This window comes from Vulpes lagopus, chromosome 10, assembly GCF_018345385.1.
Source record: "Vulpes lagopus strain Blue_001 chromosome 10, ASM1834538v1, whole genome shotgun sequence".
Lineage (NCBI taxonomy): Eukaryota > Metazoa > Chordata > Mammalia > Carnivora > Canidae > Vulpes > Vulpes lagopus.
The window spans coordinates 2,323,799-2,336,916 of NC_054833.1; the positions used below are offsets into that span (position 1 = coordinate 2,323,799).

Below are 13,118 nucleotides of genomic sequence, written 5' to 3' on the forward strand. Positions count from 1 at the left end.
TGCAATGTTGTTCACTATGCTCCTCATTAGGATAGGGTATGTCGTGTCCCCTTTGAGTCCTGTCTCCACCAGGACCTTTAGTAGAAGTAGGTTCTTCACAGGGCAAAGACTTAATATCCATTTTGGTTGACTCAAATGACTTTTGTGGTTTTCTGATGATAGCTATTGGCACAAAGACCATTGAGCTTTCTGGGAAAATTCACAGCCTGTGATTCTGCTCCCTTCCATAACAGAACATTTCAGAAGACTCACATATACTTGTGTTCCATCCCCTTGGCTCCAGTTCTTTCTTGAGCCTACTTGAGACAAGAAGGCCCTTGGCAAAGCCATCAATGACTCCCATTCTGGTAAATCCGGTGGCCAGTTCCAAGGCTTTATCTGGTAAGGCTGACAGCTTTCTGTCACTCATTCCTTCCCTGGATTGTTTCACTTGATAGTCACCCATGATTCAGGCCTGATTTCCCTCATGCCTTATTGGGTCCTCCTTCTGAATCCCTTTAGCAGGTTCTCATGTTTTCTGTAACTTCTCATATTGGTATGCCCAGGACTGTGACCTTGAATTTCTTCCTTATTCAGACTCACTCCCAAGGTGAGCCTACAGTCTCTTTTCTTTACCTGCTCTTCCTCTGACTTCTTCCTGAGCCAGAACTTCAGCTCTTCAGCCTTTCAGCCACCCTCATCTCTCCTTGAGTATCCAGGAAGCATCTCAGTCTTCACATGAAGGACTCCTAAACCCCCTCCATTACTACCCTTGTCCCAGGCTCCCCATCTTGGCTGATGGCATCACCATTTCACCAATTAATATTGCCCCAAACCTTGGAGTCTTCATTAATTAGTCTGCTAATTAGTCTTTCCCTTAGTGAGTGTTGAATCCACCAGCATGTTCTATCAGCTCTGCCTTCAGACCTTTTCCCAAGTCCCATTGCTTTTCATTTCCTCCATTCCTAATGCAATCACCTGCCCCTGGGGTAAATAAAGTAGACTCTTACCGGCTCCACTGTTTGTCCTCTCTCTTTCAGCTCATCTCCCCACAGTAGAATGTTGAAAATGTAAATATATATATTATAATTTACATAAATATGTAAATCCACTACTTACTGGTTTAAAGTCTTCCAAAGCCTTCTCAGTGAAATTAGGACAAAATGGACAAAATGGACCAAATTTCATCTCTTTAAGGTGCTTCCAGACTTTACAACTTGGCCCTGCTCCCTGCTGACTCTACTCCATCCACTCTCCCTTTGCCTCCCCCTGAAAGCCGTTCCTGCCTTGGGGCCTTTACACTTACAGTTCTACCAAAATGCCCAAATCCCCAAGTTGATTTCAAATGTTTCATGATGTTATTTAAAAAGTAAAACATGGGGCAGCCCAGGTGGCTCAGCAGTTTAGCTCCTGCCTTTGGCCCTGGAGTCCCAGGATCAAGTTGAGTTCCCTGCATGGGGCCTGCTTCTCCTCCTTCTGTCTGTGTCTCTGCCTCTCTCTCTCTCTGTGTCTCTCATGAATAAATAAATTAAAATCTTAAAAATAAATAAATAAAAATAAAAAGTAAAACACTTGAAAATATTTTTTCCAAGAAACCTCTAATATGATGTTTGGATAGTAATCCCAGAAGATTATTAAGAGGGAAAAAAAGGTTGAAGGATGCAACTCCAAACACAAATCTAAAGAAATAGGTTCAAAAAACATGAATGCACATCTGTAACCTGGGCAGGATGGATGCATGGAACAGTTAGTTGAGAACACTGAAAAGTGAATAGTAGCAGACAGGTTAGAGAAGAAGACCAGATTTGAGCAAAGAATTTTACTTAAGTTATTTTACTTGTAATAAACTATAAAAATTACAAACCATAGGTAAAGTTTCTAAATTTCTATGTCCTAGATTTCTCTACCATTAATGGCTATAAAAACAAAAACCTCATTTTTGTGCTTTCCTTGGAATTACACATTTCTGGCTGTTGACCAATTAAAAAAAGTAGGCCTATGCCTTGTCTTTTTTTCCTTTTTCTCTGTCTTGACGGTAGGTGTAAGGTCTGAAAGTGTAGCACTGTGGGAAGACCATAAGATAGCAAGAATAGGATAAAGCCAATAAACTGATAGATTTTATCAGTCAGGATTGGGATGAGGTAAGAAATGGCCCCAAAATCTCAGTTACTTATAACAACAAAATTTATGTGATGTTGGTGATTCATGTCCACTGTATGCTGGCTGTAGCTGTGCACCATGTTTTCCTGACTCTAGGACTCAGTTTTATGAACGAGGTTTTATCTGGAACATGGCTGGTCTCTGGCAGAACTAAAAGTAAATCATGGTGAACTGGGTGCTGGCTTAAAAAAAGTTTTACAGGTTTTGCCTGGATGTCAGTTCTACTCACATTTCATGGGACAAAGCAAGTCATGTGGCCAACCCCAGGAGAACCAAGGTAGAGAAATATAATCCTTTCCAAAGGAAGGCCAGGGAATATTTTTGAAAACTAATACAGCCTATCACAGTCCAGGCTTCTGTTAAACTGTGTTCAGTGAACTCTCCTTTCTGCACACAAAATATACTTTCTTCCTTCCTAAGACAGCCTACTCAAAAGTCTCATTTAACCAGACAGCCAGGCCTGATGCTCAAGATTCTTTTTTTTTTTTTAATTTCATTTATTTATTCATGAGAGACACACAGAGAGAGAGGCAGAGACACAGGCAGAGGGAGAAGCAGGCTCTACGCAGGGTGCCCGATGTGAGACTTGATTCCGGGTCCCCAGGACCACAACCTGGGCCAAAGGCGGCGCTAAACTGCTGAGCCACGCGGGCTGCCCCGATGTTCAAGATTCTTCTGATATTATCTCATCCATCAGAATGTGGCTTCTTGTTCCAGAAACCCATAGATTAACAAGATGTCTTCTGCTCTACACCTACCCACTGTGTAAGCTAGAACATGGGTAAGACAACTGCAAACAGAGTGAACACACAATAGTAGCTAGTTCAAAGAAATTTGAAATCATGTAGGTAGCTATTTCAAGAGATGGCACATAGTCTCTAATGATCCTTCTGTACCTGGGAGATACAGCAGTACCCCCAGAACATCTTTCTTCATGGCTCTTGGCTTTACCCTCTGGTTGATTCATCCTTTTCTGCATCCTCTTTGGCCATATTTGAAGAGTCCTTATAGACTGAGCAGATTTCTTGGCCCACCTCTGACAATAAAAAAATGAGTGGTCCCCAAGTGACACTTTAACCTATGATCACTCACAGCCACTTTAAAGCCTTTTTTATCCAGGTTGGTAGCTCTTTGATATTCTATCACTCAGAATGTTAATCAGCTTTCTTGTATATTTGGTTCTGATGAGGGAACAGAAGGCTAGATGAGGACAAAGCAGAAGCTTACACCCCATAAACGACCCACCCCACCTAGGTGGGATGTGTGTGAAATTCCTCAGGCACTCCTGGCTGCCCTAAAGCTAAGGGAAAGGAAGAACAAATTGTTAATTTATAGAGTTTATAGTCCTATAGACATGAGTCTCCCTCAGTTTACAAAATGTTTTAGTGACTTTACAAGGAAAAAAGCATTCTTATCAATAACCTAACTTCCAAAAGGAAACTCCCAACTGTTAATGCTTTACTAGAGGGAAAAACAACCTTAACTTGACAATGACAAGGACCCCAGTATCTTATAGGTCCTCTTAAGCATACAAAAGAGCCTCTTGAAAACCTCTCTTTTCGGAGGGGAACTGAGTGGGAAAAATTAGAGAGGGAGACAAACCATGAGAGACTCCTAACTCTGGGAAACAAACAAAGGGCTGTGGAAGGGGAGGTGGGGGTGAGGGTGGGGGGTGTTGGGGTAACTGAGTTATGGGCACCGAGGAGGGCACTTGATGGGATGAGCACTGGGTGTTATACTGTATGTTGACAAATCGAACTTAAACAAAAATAAAATAAAATAAAGAAAGCCTCTCTTCCTCCCCCAACTCCAAGGTATATAATCAGCCACCCCTCACAAACTTGGGGCAGCAGCTTTTCCTGCCTGCAGGTCCTGTCCCTGTGCTTTCATAAAACCACCATTGTGCACTAAAGATGTCTCAAGAATTCTTCCTTGCTTGTTGGCCCCAGTCTTCATCCCCCCAAACCTCACCTATATTCCAAAACTTATCAGTTACACATGCCAACAGCCATACCCATAACTCCTCTTGACATGTGATTCTCAATGTAATCTCTCCTTCCCTCCCCCCCTTCTTTTAACCCGCTCTTCTCCTCCTACCTCCCAATTTTGGATACTTTGAGCCTATTACACTTCAATAGGAAAGCCATCACCTTAGTTTCGTTTTCTTGGGCCATTTTGCCAACTAAAGTTATTTACAGGACATTTTCTTGGTCCACTGAGGGATTTTTTTGAAATGGTCACACCTTGATTTGGTAGTTGCAGAAGGCCAAGCTTAAAAAGGACTTTCTTACCTAAATCATTTCTCTATTTTACCTTTTCAGTGTTGCAGTTGAGAATTTTTAGTTTCTCCCTCAGTTTCTTTCATTCCCATTTGCAAACTGGCTGATGGCTTTTCAGATTGTCCTCTTTGTAATTCTGTCAAACGTAGTCAGGAGCAAATCACATGGTTTGCATTTGTTTTGCCAAAAACTTCACCAGAAATAATAGGCTTGATAGGGAAATTGCCTGTAAATTATCATAAGAGAAAATTTCTAAATGTTTCACGAGTGCAAATTAGGGACAACTGTCCTATTAAACCTTAATAACAGTTTCTTTTTCCCCATCCCATCCCTGAAGCCAATGCCAAAAACTGGTTATGCGTGTTTTCGTTTTCAATCATCCTAGGCTACGCTCTGCACTAAATTCCGTGTTGGTTAGGAGAGGTGCAGTTATGCTGTGCTAACAAGTGGAACCTTCGTCCATGATGTCTTATTTCATTCTCCATGTTACATATGTAACACAGACCGGCTGCATCTCTGTTCCACATTATCTTCATGCTGAGGCCAGGCTGATGGGCAGCCTCCATCTGAAATATTGCCAGTCTGGTGGCAGAGGAAAGAGAGTACGTGGAAAAATGTACAGCTGGAAATTAAACATGTTATTTCTGCTCAAATTACATTGATCAAGGCAAGTCACATGATCCAGGTGGACAGCATATGGCAGAGAAGTACAATCGTTCCTCCAAGGAAGGCCACTAAGTATCTGTGAACCATCATGTATTCTACACAGAAGTAGAATAGAAAAATAGAAAAAGCCTATTTCCCTGTGGCTTCGTTGAGCTACTGAATTAATATTCAGCTCTGTGCAACCTCAGGAAGATGACAGGACAATAACAACAAAGAAGCCTTGGGGTAGAACTGCCTGTCTCACCTCCTCAGGTCCTTCTGAGCCACAGTGGCAAGAATTGGAGATAGGGACCCCTGGGGATGCTGTCAGGAACTCTCTGAAGCTTCACATTTTTCCTCAGAGAGGCCAGCCAGCCCTACCAGTCATTGATTCTATTGCTTTCAGCTGCAGTTACCATTGGCCTGCTCTGGGGAATGGACTTGGCCCTTCTTAAATGTTAGACCTTTGTCAGCTGGCACAGAAGCCGCATCAGACAAGGACACTGGAGAGACATTATGGAGGAGAAGCATTTGCTTGCTGCATGTGGCTGCCCACGCCCGCTCCCCAAGCTCCAGGACCACCTTGGGCTTCTCCAGAAAGGTATGGAACCTCTGTAGCTGCCTGTCTTCTGAACTGGCTCCCTCAGGGCACAGCTGCCTGCAGGCCACCAGCAGACCCTTCCCAGTGAGGAGCATTCCCTCACACCCCAGAGCCTGGATTTCCAGCCAGTCCTGCAGGTACAACGCTCCAGAAGCTTCTCTGCAGTCCACTGAGCTCCACGTGCCCCATCACTGGTAAGGTCTGGATCTCCATCCCTAGTACTTCCTTTCAGCCTGAGGGGTGGCAGTGGGCCGTTTCCTCTGCTCCTCGAAGCTCTGTGACTTAGAGTTCTCTTCTTTATCACTAGCCATCTTCTCCTTTCTCCAGGCTGTTGAGTTAATAATTCTTCATATTAAACTTTGCTCATTCAGTTCACTTTGTGGTTTCTCTCTCCTGACTGGATGGACTGATACAGCTGTAGACTTGCCTTTTTTTGTATTATTGAATATTGAATCATTTGGATCATAGTTTGCTCATTATTTCCTGTTATCCCAGAGTCCCAGAGTGGATATCTAATCTTTAAGGCAGGAAATACATTGATCAGTATCGACCAATTTTGAGCATGTTCCTCACTAAGTTGACTGTACTATTATGTTTTCTACATAAATAAAAATGAAATATGTTTTTGTGTAATTCATCTATGATTCCATTTTCTTTTCATATTTTCCATAATTTTTCTATCTTTTTTGTGAAGGGAAAAACCCCCACAGCTAACACACACACACACACACACACACACACACAGAGATACATACACACAGAAATACATACACATACACACAGAAAGGGAGAGAGAACACTTATTTCAAAGAACAAGTGACTTTCATAAGTGATCATTCTTAGCTATCAAATGATGTCATTTCTTCTAATCTTAGGTTAATCTTCTTAAGAAGCTGTAGACTTTTCTTCCCATTACTACACATTTTTGTTATATGTGCCCCAAATCTCCATAGCTTTTGGGTAAATGTGATAATTTGTTGGGTATGTGGATTCCATTGTTTTACCTCATAGCCTCATAGTTAAAAAAAGAGTATTTTGTGTTTGTTTTCTCATAGAAATGTCTTTGACTGCTTTGCTAAAATGGTCATTTTTGTTTTGTTTTGTTTTTAGATGTTTATATACCGTGCAATAAGTAAACTACCTGGAGAATTCCTTGATTAATATTTCTAAATAAATCACAAAATGTCATCAAATAGTGATGGTGATATAAAGATTTAGTGTTGCAGCCCATCTCTCCTGGAAACAGTATGATATTTTGTCATCAAACATCATATTGGACTTCAGGTTGAGATATATTTGGCCCATATGTTATGAATACTACTAGTCTTATTTTACTAAGTGCTTTTTTCAGTGAAATAAGTAATAACTAGGCACAGATGCCCTTTGAGCAAATTTTGAATTTAACACTTTTTGGGGATCCCTGGGTGGCGCAGCGGTTTGGCGCCTGCCTTTGGCCCAGGGCGCGATCCTGGAGACCCGGGATCGAATCCCACATCAGGCTCCCGGTGCATGGAGCCTGCTTCTCCCTCTGCCTTTCTCTCTCTCTCTCTGTGACTATCATAAATAAATAAAAATTAAAAAAATAATAATAATAATAACACTTTTTGGGTCTTGGTTTTTTGGTTTTTTTTTTTTTTTTTTTTTTACAAATGTTACATTTGATTTGAAAGCAAAAGCCCTGTTAAAATCTATGGTTTTTTAATTTATGTTTTTAAAATTTAACAATAAATAGTTAATAAAATAACATATAAAAAGTGAATGAGAGGACTGGGAAGGAGATATTAGATCATGAATTTTTAGGTTAAATATAATTTTTTGGTTTACTACTTGAAATCTCCATGTAAATTTCATACATTATACATATATATCCAATTTGTTTTCTGGAAAAAATAGACTAATTTATCAAGTCAATATTAAAGTCATATCCAAAAATATAGCCCCCCCTTCATTGAACAGCAGACTTCATGACATTGTTTTGGAAGGCAATGAAATAAGTGATTTATTTGTGTGCAACTCAAGATATAAAATGACTTGTGAAGATAAGTAGGGTATTCTGAGGGACTGTAGCATTCATGTGAAAAACAATGAGCAAACACTTTTAGAAACAATGTTAAAGTAAAACAACTCCAAAATTTATGAATATCCTTCTACCAAATATAGAAACTTTTTTCAAGTTTTTATTGAAATTCCAGTTAGTTAACCTACGTGCAATATAGTGATTAAACACTTACATATAACAACTGGTGCACTTACTCCTTTATCCCCATCACCTATCTCACCCATCCCCCTCCCACTTCCCCACTGGTAACCATTAGTTTGTTCTCTAGAGTTAAGAGTCTGTTTCTTCATTTGCCCTCTCTTTTTTTTTTTCTGTGCTCATTTGTTTTGTTTCTAAAACTCCACATGTGAGTGAAATCACATGGTATTTGTCTTTCTCTGACTAACTTATTTTGCTTAGCATTATACTCTCTAGCTTCCATACATGTTGTTGCCAACGGAAAGATTTCATTCTTTTTGATGGCTGAGTAATATTCCATTATCTATATCTATCACATCTTCTTTATCCATTCATCAGTCAATGGACATTTGGGCTCTTTACATAATTTGGCTATTGTCAATAATGTTGCTATGGGCCTCAGAGGGCATGTATCTCTTCAAATTAGTATTTTACATTCTTTGGGTAAATACCTAGTAGTGCAATTTCTGGATGGTGGGGTAGTTCTGTTTTTAACTCTGACACTGTTGGTGGAAATGCGACTGGTGCAGCCACTCTGGAAAACAGTATGGAGGTTTCTCAAATGTTAGTTCTGAAAGAATTGAGAAGTTTTGTACCTGCTGGTCTTAGATATCACTCTTGCCCCGACCACTCTGCTCCCTAGTCACTGCCCTCTCAAATGAGATTATGTCAGAGAAACTATTGTCATGTAACTGTATTTTAAGTAAAAATTTTAAATTTTTAATGAAATTGATTCTTTTTGAAAGAGCAAAAAATAAAATCTCATTAAGGAAAAATATCAGAAATTTGGCATATATTATGTGATTTTATATTCACTGTAGCCGTAGGACCAAGTGTAGTAAACTGTAATCACACTAGTCACCTGTGATTTGATTATACCTCCTCACCACTTGTAGGGTTTTGCTTTTTCTCTGCTTTAGCTTCTCTTCAAATCACTAATCTTTTACTTTTTTTTCCAATAGGAAGAAAGTACATTTTATTTACATAAATCTGAGACCATTTAAATATAAGATTCTCTCTCAGACTTGATGACCAATATATCAAAATTACAAGATAACGTTACGTTCTAATATTTACCCAGAACAAAACAGTCCTATAATTCTCTTGACTGCTGTCTCAAGAGCCATAGGCCAGAGCAAAATTAATTTTTATGGTGAATAATAATGAATAAAATGGGAATAAGGACCAGCTCTAGGTTCTAAATACTATTGGTGATGAATCGAAAGGAAGTATTATGGTTAGGCATTATAATTCCCCTATTATATATTTCCCCATGTTAATATATACTAAATTCCTTGAAAGGTTACTCCTGACTAGAATATACTTGGAGAAATGATACAGTCTGGGAGGTAAGGCAGTACTGGTCATGTACCACCTCACCTAGTGTGGTAATCAGCTTCTAAGACAGTGATGCTCCTTTGGTGATCAGGTTGTAATAGATAATACAGTTTCTTTTAGTCAGAAAGCATCGGAACATAGCAACTGTCTAATTCCCAGCAACAGGCTTCCCTGTACCACCTTGTGGGGTACTCTGCCATGAGGCAATTGAGCTAAGACTAAAAGTTTACATGCTTCCTTCCATTGCTTGCTAATCCCATCACCATGTAAGCCCAGGTCCTTACATCATTGAAAGAAAAGCCCTAAAATAAGGTTTCCCCACCCAGCCACTATTGGCTACATATTTATTTTTCTTTCTCAAACACTGTGTTGTTATCATGATGCCAAAAACAACTGTATTTTGCTCTCTTACCCTAGGATAGCTCCACAAATGCCCTAACCAAAAAACATGGCCAGTGCTGTTCAAGACCCCATTGGGTGGGCTGTTCTCCCTACCTGCCAGAGGTGCCAAGGTAGGTCACTTCCTACTCTCATCCTCTGCAGCCATGGGCATCAGGAGTTCCTCTGTCGGTGATAATTCTCAGTGGACTACTTTAGGATGCCTTTGTCATTCAAATCAAGGATTGTTTTTAGAGTACTGTGAATATATAAAATAAAAGTTGTGATAAATAAAAGTATCTCTTTATATCGGCAGTGCTGCTGAGAATCAGACATTTGCTATGTTCTGATGCTTTCTGACTAAAAGAAGCTGCATTATCTATTATAACCTGATTGCCAAAGGAGCGTTGCCATCTTAGAAGCTGACTACCACACTAGGTATACAGTTAAATCATGGGAGAGTATGATTGTCTTAGCGATGGCCATGGTTAAATGCCATACTTAATCATTTTGTCTAATATTCCACAACAAAGACATAAGGTGGTGACAAGAATTGTTTTTCACAGGTTCTTGCCATTAATGACAATAAAACTATTATTTCGCTATCGAACATATGATGTTAGACTTTTTTAATCCATTCAGTAATAATTTTTAATATTTATCCCATTATCCTCAGTTTATTAAGAGTGTTTAAAGTACCTATAGTGAGCATTTTCAGATGTATTTTTAGTAACCATTGTTATGAATATAGTGCTGTAGCACTATATATTGACTTACTAATTTGGTCAATCACTTTTATGGATGTACCAGTATTGAATCATCTTTGTGTTCTGGGGCAGAACCAGAACCATGTGAGGCAGTCCTCGAGGCCTCCAGCTGCAGATAAACTACTTAAACATCGTCAGAAACTAAAGTGTTCTCAAAAGATCTAAGTTTGCAAAATACAAGCTGTGATTAACTATGTCTTCTTTGTTTATAATGGCTCTGAATCACACAGTTCCTTTGATAAGATCTGATGCATCTTCTGGATGAATTTATTATTTACAGATGTGATAAACACTCGAATTCACCAGGTTGATTACAATTAATTCTACTTATTTTTAGGATTGCAAAATATGCTCATGAGTACTCCCCTCTGTCTTTTAGTCAAACATGTGAATTTATTTCCAGGAATGTCTTTCAGCTCTTCTGAAGCAATCTTGTGCAATGGCACTGTTTCTAGAAAGACTCTAAGGATTTGTTAACTGGAATGGATATGGGAGAAACAGTTTCTCAAACAAAGGAGGAGCTCTAAGGATAAAAACCTATAAATGCTCCCATGTTGATACAGGAGAGCTTGGTCCTTGTCTCACAGAGTCAAAGAATGAATCTCGTGGACAACCGAGAGTGAGCAAAATGCTAGAAGCTTATTAAGCAGAAATATAGAGAAAGCTCTTAGGAGTGAGAGGGATCCCCAGCAGGGTTGCCACTGAGGGCTTTTATGGTCTGTCTTTTATTGAAAACTGACCAGGGAACTTGGCAAATTTCTTATCAATATCAGGGTGGATATTTAGAACAAACATGGTGGACTTTTAACTATCATAATAAACAAGATGTTTCTGCAAATATCATGAGCATAAACAAAGTTTTCCATTCTCTCAGGTTAATATCTCCTCTATAACATTTCTCTACATCTGGGATTTTTGTGATGACTTAGTAGCCATTAAAAGGGGATACTCCCTAACATTTTGGAGCTAGGGAGCTAGGTTTATTTTTTTCTGTTTTTAAGGTCTTAATCTCTGTTTTCTTGGGATGGGTAGGAGCCTGACTCTGGGCCTTTCCCTGCCTAGCCCCATCTGCCCCAAAATCATTCCTACATCAATGGTGCCCATGCATTTCGGTCTTTAAGATTTTTCTGCTGTAAGACCAGAGTATTGTGAGCACTGAGTCAGTCCTTTTTGAAAAGGTACCATATCATCTGTTTTCACTACTTAAATGATTGCTATTCCATAGGTCTGAGATACAAGGATTTAGAGCCTGGGGAAAAGCCTTCAATTTAGAAAAGTCTATAATGGGAATAATGAGCAGACTTTATTTCCAATCTATTTTCTTTAGTGCAGGGAAAAGGAGTTCTTCCCTCCTCTCAGGAAACAAATTACGATTTGAAGCCAAAGAACAAGTGAGTGTTAAAAAGTATTCTTTTGCCTCTCCTTGTTCTGTCACTGTGCATTTCATTTAGGGGCCACTCTCAAATGTATGGTTTTGTCAACTTTAATAGTAAAACAGCCACCTGTTTTACCAGAAAAATGGGTTCATTTGGGAATAGAGAGGAATTGTAGTTTGGGACACACAAACTGTGGCAAACCATAGGCAAGTCCAGAGATCAAAGGAGAGGAACATTACTGGGTAGAGAAAAGGAGGAGGCTGGAAGGGGCTGCTTTAAAGGGAAGCCCATTGGAGGAAAGTGAGAGTTCAGGGTGGTGATAGTTTTCATTCGCTGAGTTGTGGTCTTTTCTTATTGGCTGAGCTTGTTGCTGGGCTAAGAGAAAGTCTTCCTTTCTCCTGCTGGTGTAGTAAAGTATGCTTCTTCGTGTTGGGAATGCAACAGAGCAGAAAAGCTAGAACATGAGAGTTCCTCCTTCTGGCTTCCAGACTCCATTTTTAAATGAGGTTTCCTAAAATAAAATAAAATAAAATAAAATAAAATAAAATAAAATAAATGTTGTTTCCTTTCACATTTTAGACAGGGATGTGCTGGTAAATATTTAATGACTGGCTTTACGAGAAAAATAAGTGCCCCACACACATATATATATGTGTGTGTTAATAAAATTCATGATACTGCTTGAAGGTTGATGAAAAATGTCTATTAAATATTTCTTTATATAGTTTTAAAAATAAATTTTAAGCTAAAATGCTTCCTTGATTTTCAGGTTAGATATATAACTTCAAATGAGTTGCTATTTCTTGCAAAGTCTACTATCCATTTTTATAATTTTATTGCTAACAAGAGTGTCACAAAATCAAAATACAAATAATTGCTTGACTACTATCCACTTCATCACAGAAGTCACTCACACCACTGATCAATGAGTTTAGTGCTGACATAAATGTTGGCTGTTTTCTTTTCTTTCTTTTTTAAAAATTTCACCAAATCAGAAAAATGTATGTCAGAATATTACTCAGATGTCAGTGACATGAGCAACTACCTTCCTGAGTCAGATAGTTTTTGAATACTGGAGAATTTTTTTTCTTAATATTTTATTTATTTGTTCATGAGAGGCACACAGAGAGGCAGAAACATAGGCAGAGGGAGAAGCAGGCGCCTCGAGGGGAGCCCAATGTGGGACTTGATCCCAGTACTCCAGACCCTCGCCCTAAGCCAAAGACAGATGCCCAAACACTGAGCCACCCAGGCCCCCCCGGAAGAATATTTTTAAAATATTTTGAGCTATGTATAGTATAATAGCTATGATACGTCCCACTCTTAGGTTTAATCCATGCTTTCTCCAAGATGTTCTAG

At 39.2% G+C, this 13,118-nt stretch overlaps 1 protein-coding gene across 1 annotated transcript in view; it reads left to right on the forward strand.

The window, feature by feature from the left end:
- Nucleotides 1–6,235, forward strand: part of SLC17A1 (solute carrier family 17 member 1) — a 75,338-nt gene extending 69,103 nt beyond the window's left edge. Inside the window, exon 14 of the transcript XR_005990134.1 lies at nt 4,804–6,235. The gene's annotated coding sequence lies outside the window, so the exon portion shown is untranslated. The remainder of the gene's footprint in view (nt 1–4,803) is intronic.
- The last annotated feature ends 6,883 nt before the right edge of the window (nt 6,236–13,118 follow it).